Raw genomic sequence first — 8,904 nt, 5'->3', positions numbered from 1 at the left:
AAACCAGAAACTCTCCAGAAATCTCTCAAATTTTTAGTGCCATATTGAGAGTACTGAGGCATGCAGCATCATAGGCTAAACAGCTACTAGGTTCTCAGGCTCTCTGACATGTAGACAGCCATTGTTGAATTACTGAGTCTGTATGATGTAAACCAATCTAATAACACACACACACACACACACACACACACACACATATATATATATATATCCATTCCACTGATCCTGCTCCTCTAGAGAACTTTGTTTAATACAGTCACAGAGGCAGGAAGCAGAACATTAACTACAGATTAGCTACAGGTCCAAATAGCTCAGTGGGTAAAAACACTTACAGAGTAAACCTGATGACCTAAGTTCTTCCCATAACAGTCATCATCACCATGGAAGGAGAAAATTGGCTCCCCAAAATTGTTTTCTGATCTTTACATTCTGCATGTTCTGTGGCATGTGTGAGCTAGTTCTCTCCTCTCTCTCTCTCTCTCTCTCTCTCTCTCTCTCTCTCTCTCTCTCTCTCTCTCTCCCCTCCCCTACATAAAATTAAAATTAGCTTAAGGATAAAAAGAAAACATCAAATAATGGCATTCTCATTTTTTTATTAGAATATGTTTAATTTCAGATTGTATATTATGGGTCTTGCTCAAATTCCATTGTGTTTTTATCTCTTGCCACTCTTTTCCTTTTCTGCTAGTCCCCTTTCTGCTTCCAAACAGTCACACTTCTACTTTCATATCTCATGTGTTTTAAGTGTAGGTCCCATTTATCACCTTGATTCCTGCATCTGTGAATCCTGAATATAAGGGAAAGAGCACTGTACAGTGGATACTGATCTAGAGTATATTAAGCTGCCGGCGGCCATGTCAGAGGAGCAACAAGTGGCATTGGCTTCAGGATGCAGCTCTCCAGAATGCAAGGCACGGATGGGTGAATCCCAGATAAGCTAGGCCCTGAGGGCTTTGGCTCCAGGATGTCTCTTACTACTGCTGTGCCTTTACATGTTTGCCACTGTCATTTTTTATGGTATCTGGCATGGTGTGAATGGGTGTGGGAGATCCCCACTGCCTTCAATATAGTGTGATTATCTCGTGGAAATGTCCCATTCTACTGGGCATGTTTACCTATGGTTTATTATGAAGATGATTTCCCTTTAAGTTGTACTCTTTAACTGAAGCAGTGATGTTATACAAGAATAGTGTTAATTTAAATAAAATTTTGATGGTTAGAGGTTTTTAACAAATATAAGACGGGATCATAATAGAGGTTAGTTTAGTGGGAAAATTAAAATTAATATAGGTAAAGGCAGGATATAGTGTTGGCCCCACCCCTGATGAACCAGGGACTGTAAAGAACAGAAAATAGGAACAAGGAAGTGTCATGCATCTAGAACTTATGAATTTCTCTTGAGGAGCCATAAAGACCGTGGTTTAAGTTAATGATTAAGGAAAACAACTGAGTTCCAGAAGCAAGGCTAGTTCAAGTCCTTTTAATCCTAATGTTGGGAGATGTGTTCATGAGTTTCAGTGTGCATTATTGTTAAAACAAAGCTTTAAATAATGGCTGAAGGCTAAGTTAAGATGTTTTTATCAATGGCTTTGAGGTACAAAATCTTGGGAAACAATTTAAAGTTTAGAAACACACACTTAACAGTTGAGTAAGGAACTCATTGAGGTCAGGGAACAAAACAATCGCAGCTGGCTATTGCTGGCTGATGTTCTTTTCTTGCTAGAATGGGTTAGTGATCAAAGATGATGATGTACCCTGAGGCAGGGCAATAGCACAAGCACAAGCAAGCCCATGCAAACTCACAATGAATAAGCAACATTGGCCAAAACAACCTGTTAGCAGACTAAAGGCACAGTAACTAATGTCCTAGCCAATCACAACATGCCAGCAGTGACTGCCAGTTTCAAAAGGACCAACCAAAAAAAATTCCTGCAGCAGTTTAGTTTCCCTAATCCCATTAAAAAAAAAAAAAAAAAAAAAAAAAAAAAAAAAAAAAAAAAAAAAAACCTTCCAACCTTTACAGTAAAGAGTTTCTGTATTGGAATTTCTAGGAGGAGTCTGTGTCATTGCCTCTGCATCTTCTCACCCCCCTGCCTCCCAGAAAACAGGGATCATACAACAGGCAGCAGTAACAAACCCACAACAACTGGCACCCAACGAGGATGGAACTTTTCCTTTTGCTCACTTTTTGGGTCCTCCTTACCATCTTTTGGACTTTTTTCTTGCTTGCTTGCTGCTCCCACTGCTGTCCCCATCCTGACTCTCTGCCAGCATCTTGAGTTCACCCCCTTCAGTTGTTTTCAGTCAGTTGACCCCTATTTTTGTTTTCTAAACCTGTGGTGAGTTGCAGCTTTCTTTCCCATCCCCACATTTTCTTTTCATTTGGCTGTTTGTCCCCCTGGTTAGGAACTCTCTATCGTGACTCTGTTTGCCCCAGTACCTCCACATAAGGGCTGACCACACAGGAGGTAGAGCCAATAAAGACCCTCTGACAGGTCCTTTTCACCCAGAGACACTGTATAAGTATACGCCACGGCCTAACTAAACACAATGGAGGAAGTCCAACAGTCCACACTAGTCTCTCTTCTCAACTAATCCAGTTACATGACCACCAGTTAAGAGCTGGTTTCTTAATTCACAGAAAGGTTTTGGCCATTGGAGTGTGGTTGAATCCCCTTTCCCTTCTGGGATTGGAACGTTTTCCTTAGACAGCAGCTACTTCCACTTGCTTGACCCCGGAGCTAAGTGTAGAAACAGAGATGCAGTTGTTGCCACTCACCCCTTCTCTTCTGGCTGTTTTCTTCTTTGCTGCCCCACCTCACAGACTCTTGCTGGGGCCTATCATGAATGATGCCCCTTCCCCAGGGAATGGGGCCTTCCATTCTCCTCCAGCGCTGCCACCACCCCCTCCCCGCAGCTGGCAAGAGTTCTATGAGTCCCATGCAAGGGCTGCTGTCCTGGATCTTGCCCACCATTTTCACCTCGACTTGGCCTCCCACCCACAGTATGCAAAGCCTGAAGCAGAAGTTGCCTTTTCTGGCCATTTTACTGACCTATTCCTACAGCACTTTGAAGCTGAAGTGGCCCCGGCCTCGGGCTCATTCTCCCCACCTGTCTTGACCCCATTGAGTCCTGGTGTGGAGATTGTACCACCACATGACTTACCCTTTGACAGCTGCAGGGTGGGCGGTCCCCTGACTGTGTTGGGCCCATCTCCATCTTCTTAGAACCTAGCTGGCCCCCTTCCTTCCTCAGTCTCTTCCTCCACTACATCTTCAAAGCCAAGGCTCAAGAAACACTTTTCCCTCCACTCAGAGGATCGCTCAGTCAGAGATTCTGTATGAGTCATTCTGCAGTGGCGAGAGGTCATTGATACATCCCAGCAGGGTCTCTGGAAACTACATCAGGCCTTCCAGTCCTAGGTGGAAACAGAAACTCCAACTCCTCTGGTCGTGCTGGGACAGGTGATAGGGGATTGGCTAGTGATGGCACATCCCCTGGGGAGAGATAGACTGAGACTGAGTCGTGGAGGGGGAACCTTGAAAGACAGAACAGGAATTGTACAGAGAGAAGAGCTGCTCAGTTTTATGGGGGCTGAAGAAGCTGCCCCTGACCCAGCAGGAGTGAGTAATGGAGGAGGGGTGACTGGGCTACCTCAAGGGGGAGGAGGGCAACCTCAGTGGTAGAAGTGTCACCTACTGCTCCAAAGTGAAGAAGGAAGAGGAAGTCGCTTGGAGTTCTTCTATCATCCAAGGCATCCTAGCCCTGACTCAGTATTCCCTGCTCTACTATCACTGCATAGCCAAGGCCCTAGAGATGCCTGACAGGGAGAACACTTCTGTGGTTAAGGTAGAAGGCCCTACAGAGTACATTCTGGAGACAACTGATGCACTTCATGAGAAGGCCTGGGTGTCTGACATCCAGGAGTGCCTAAGCCCAGGATCCTGCCCTGCTATCAGCCCCTGTATCCATGACCCTTCCTCTGACCCCTGGGACTTCCTTCCTCACAAAGGCTACAGACAGCCTGGAGTTGCCCTGCTTGAATCCTTCAGAGGGTCTGTCCAGCCAGGATCTGCTGCTGGGGCCCCGCAATACTAATGACCGCTTGTGAGAGGAGGCTTATGGGGGCCTCTCTGACCAGCCATCAGCATCCTTCTCCTCTAGTTCTGCCTCCATTGCTGCCTCCCACTTTGACTCAATGGAACTGCTTTCTCTGGAACTGCCCCCTCACATTCCCATTGAGGAGGAGCCCCCAGCAGAAACAGTTCATCCCCTCTCAACCCTCTCCCTTCCCCTGGATACTCCAGAAGCAGATGCAGGGTCATTTCTGTTCCAGGGGTTGTCAGAGGGCACTGAGGGGGAAACAGTCCCTCTCAGCATATCCTTGGTTCCATGGCATGCTCTCTCGACTCAAGGCTGCCCAGTAAGTGCTGGAAGGAGGCACTGGCTCCCATGGTGTCCTGCTGGTACATCAGAGTGAGACAAGACATGGTAAATATGTCCTCACTTTCAACTTCCAGGGCAAGGCCAAGCACTTGTGTTTATCCCTGAATGAGGAGGGTCAGTGTCGGGCTGTGGTTCCAGTCCATTTTCAATATGCTTGAACACTTCCAGGTGCATCCCATCCCTGTGGAGTCTGGAGACTACAGTGATGTTGTCCTTGTCAGCTATGTTCCCTCCCAGTGACAACAGGGTTGGTATCTGGCTGGAAGTCATGCAGGGGTGTGTAAGGGTGACTGATGCTACCCCGATTCTCCTTATTTTGAGCAAGTACTCAGACAATGGGCCATGAAGCTTCAAACCCATTATAATTGGTACTTCATGTTGAAGGCAGTCCTTGACCCCTCAGTTTTCTTCCAGTGGTGCTCTGCTTATGATGATGCAGCAGAAACCCAAGTCTATACAAACTTATAATTTGAACTTAATATCACCCTCAACATGCTTACTGGCCATGGACAGTACACTGATCCTGTCTCACAATTCATAATTGGCCTACATGCCTTTTTCCAACAAGCGTCCAACCTAGCCTCCAAGACCCTTAAACTTTGTATGCCCCAGAACAGTGTAGGCTATTTCCACAGTCTTATCCAGCAGGCTGCAGAACCATTTCCTGAATTTTTGACTCGGGTCACCAATGCTGTTGAAAAGTGTGTCCCATCTGGTCCTACCAAGGATATTCTTGTTAAACAGCTGACAGGGGTGCAACACCATCACTCATGTCATCACACTTGTTACAAATGAGAATCTTCATAAGTGAGTCTTGGCTGTCTATGTTATCGATACAGTGAACAGGTCCATTCGGGTCTTCTTCCGGCTAGACGGTTCAAATAAATGCAAAACAGTTAAAAAAAAAAAAAGGAAAAAAAAGAAAATGCTCACGCTCTACCATACAGGGGCGGGGAGCGAGATGACGGACATGGATTTCTACCAATTATAGGAGGATTTTTCGCACGAGGTTCTCGCCAAGCTAGTATCAAGAGCTGGCCAATGAGAGAGCCACTAGTTCAGCCAGCGCCGACCAATGGAAGAAGAAGAAATAGTATTGGTCGCTGCCTTCGGGGACTGACCAATAGGAGCTCGCTGAACCTTGGCTCGAACGGGGCGCTCGAGGAGTCCGAAGAGTTGTTTGGCGCCGGTGGGCGCCGAGTTTTGCGCGGCAACGACAGCAGAAGTCGCAAACCAAACTTGACAAGGACGATAACTCCACTTCACCAGACCATACTCCATACTTGCTGGTGATGTGAACAGTCTGACTACTTACATAGGTATTGTCCCAGGGCTCATCCAAAGACCTAATGCGCTAAGTGCCAAAAGGGCTATCATTGGCCACAAGACTGTAGAAGTTCCTAGCAGGCCCTGATAGACTGGACAATAGCCTCACACTCCTGGTGCCTGAAGGTAAGTGGTGTTCCTTGGTTTGCATTGGTTAAGGTGAACTGCTTCTCACCCACTAGGCAGATATCTTCAATTTTAGAAGAATAGTAGGTGTTATTTAAAAAGACAGATTGCCCTAATACTTTTGTACTCTTTGCTGAGGTTACTTGAACAGCAGTATAGCCAACCTTAATAGAGATTTTGGTGTCTTTTGTGAGTTAGCTTGAGAGCATCGTGGAAGATTTTAGGTCCTCTTCCAGAGCCAAGGTGGCAGCAGGGAGTTTCTGTTGCTCATGCTCTATGTGTTCAGCCAGCTTCCCAGGATAGTCTATGAAAATAAGCCATTTAGTACCCTTTAGGCCAGTCAGCAGCTGCTCATAGTACTGGATGCACTCTCTGACCCAGGAGTTACAGTTATAGATATAGACTGCAGAGGCATTGTCGTAAGCAAAGCCAGGAAAAACAGCAAAACACTTGGAGAGGAAATCTTTTTTAAAGTGATTGCTATGTCCAGTATGGAAATGCTGGATAATCATTTCCCTAAGGACAGACATCTTTCTGCCCTCCCCCCTTTAAAATTAAAGATAAAAAATTGTGCCATGCCATCAAAAAATGCCATCCTCGCCGGGCGGTGGTGGCGCACGCCTTTAATCCCAGCACTCGGGAGGCAGAGGCAGGAGGATCTCTGTGAGTTCGAGACCAGCCTGGTCTACAAGAGCTAGTTCCAGGACAGGCTCCAAAACCACAGAGAAACCTTGTCTCGAAAAACCAAAAAAAAAAAAAAAAATGCCATCCTCAAGGTGATGTGGGATTACCCTCTGTATACTGTGAATCCCATTGTTTAATAAAGGAACTGGCTTGGTCTGATAGGGCAGAGTAGAGCTAGGTAGGGAAAACTAAACTGAATCCTGGGAGAAAGAAGACAGAGTCGGGAGAAACTATGTAGCCCCACCAGAGACAGACACTAGACAGAACTTTACCCAGTAAGCCACAGCCACATGGTGATACACAGATTAATAGAAATGGCTTAAATTAATATGTAAGGGTGAGCCAATAAGAACTTAGAGCTAATAGGCCAAGCAGTGATTTAATTAATACAGTTTCTGTGTGATTATTTTGGGTCTGAGTGGCTGGAACAAACAAGCAGCCTTCATACAACAAATTGGCATGCCAACATGGTCAACTAAAATATGACCAAAAAAAAAAAAAAACAACCCTGTGTGGCTTCAAAATGACAGCACAAACCACTCTGAACTTTTCAGTAGGCCAAGCACTTGAATGGCATTTGTGGGCCCGGGTGTTTGTATGCACCTTTGGGATTTGGAGAAAAGTAACTGAGACCATGCCCAAAGCTCAGCGCTCCCTGCCTGAGCAGACAGCGGAATCAGATCTATTAGGCATGCACAAGCAGAAGAGCATGGCAGATTCCTGCCGCTATACACAGAGATATTTCCAGGCTGCACAGTGCACTGCATTGCAAAGTTAGTTTTACTCAGATAAAAAGGGTTTAAATGCTGCATGGTGTTTCTCAGAGTTGACGTAGTAAGGATGACTCCCACAGGGCAGTCTCAGAGGCAGTGAATGGATTATAGCCATGTCAGACTGGGTAGAGCAAGCAGGCAGGGCTGTATTTGCCCTAGCAATGCTGCCATTTAGGTTTTTAAGACGCACTTAGCATTTTAAAAAGCAGTCCTGGGGCTGGAGAGATGGCTCAGAGGTTAAAAGCACTGACTGCTCTTCCAGAGGTCCTGAGTTCAATTTCCAGCAACCACATGGTGGCTCACAGCCATCTATAATGAGATCTAGTACCCTCTTCTGGCATGCAAGCATACATGGAAGGAATGTTGTATACATAATAAATAAATAAATCTTTTTTTAAAAAAAGCAGTCCTGGTCAGGAAAGGATTACAGACATGCAATTAGGACAGACTCAGACATAAAAGACCTCTAAACAAAACACAGTGTGTTTTAAAAAATGTATGTAGGCTTGAGACAGAGAAGAAAAAGAGTATAAAGAGTTATAAAAGAAAATGGTTTATAAAAAAAAGAGTAAAACAAAGTCTTTAAAGGGACAAGAGTAGAGACAGTCATAGATTAAAGAAATAAAGAAAAACACGCTATTTAAAGTTGGAAATATACACGGGGAGTCAGGATTATGTATATTATTGTGTTTTCTTTGAATTTTTTGACCTTGAAGGAGCTAAGTACAGAGAGACATTTTATTGTATAGGCTGCTAAGCTAAACCAACATATATATCTTAAAGGTGTCTTGACTTCAAAATATGGGTCTAAGGATGTATTGCTTTGGGGAAAAAAAGGTTCTTCATTTACTTCTACAGAGCTTGAGAACCTGAGGAATTCTTCCAGACTAATGTGGTTTAATACACCAAGACCTCCTGAAAGGTCATCATAAACACCCCCCAAAAATTACTTCACACAACAAAAAGCAGGAAGTAGTTTGGAGATAACTATGACCATATTACCAAATAATGTTTATAAATGTTTGTTTACATTTAAAAGGGGATATGCTATAGAGATTTGCATTGGAGTGGATCTTGGATTATGAATACACATTTACAGACAATTTTGTTATATGTATATTTATACTCCTAATTAAGGTACTGTGTTTATGCAGCTCATTTAAAAATGTAATGTACGATTAAGAAATACAGATTAATAGATAGTCATCTATAATAGTCAAACTTGTAGCCCTGTTAGTTAGATTTTCTATATGGACAGAAATATATTTCAAATGGATAGGCATTCTTCAAACCTTTCAAAGACTACAGAATATGGCGTTTAAAATGTTTAAGAATTTAGGACTTTTTATGACAGTGAGACACATCTGCTCCTGTCAGCACCAATTACTTCAAGAGGATGGTGGGCATTGAAGAGGCTCCTTATGGAGTTGGTTAGCCAATTAAGCAAGAAACTGCTCTTGCCTGGACTGCTTGATGCTACGCTGTATGGGCTGGACATACAGGACCCACAGAGAAATGACTGCTGAACTTGCCTAAAGGTGAGACCGTC

General features: G+C 44.3%; 1 pseudogene; it reads left to right on the top strand.

The window, feature by feature from the left end:
* The first annotated feature begins 2,843 nt into the window (after positions 1-2,843).
* Positions 2,844-4,914, top strand: LOC130868479 (SH2B adapter protein 1-like; annotated as a pseudogene).
* Positions 4,915-8,904: the final 3,990 nt, after the last annotated feature.

This window comes from Chionomys nivalis, chromosome X (assembly GCF_950005125.1).
Source record: "Chionomys nivalis chromosome X, mChiNiv1.1, whole genome shotgun sequence".
NCBI classification, from domain to species: Eukaryota; Metazoa; Chordata; class Mammalia; order Rodentia; family Cricetidae; genus Chionomys; species Chionomys nivalis.
The sequence above is the reverse complement of the archived record's forward strand: the minus strand, read 5'-3'. Positions and strand labels throughout refer to the sequence as shown.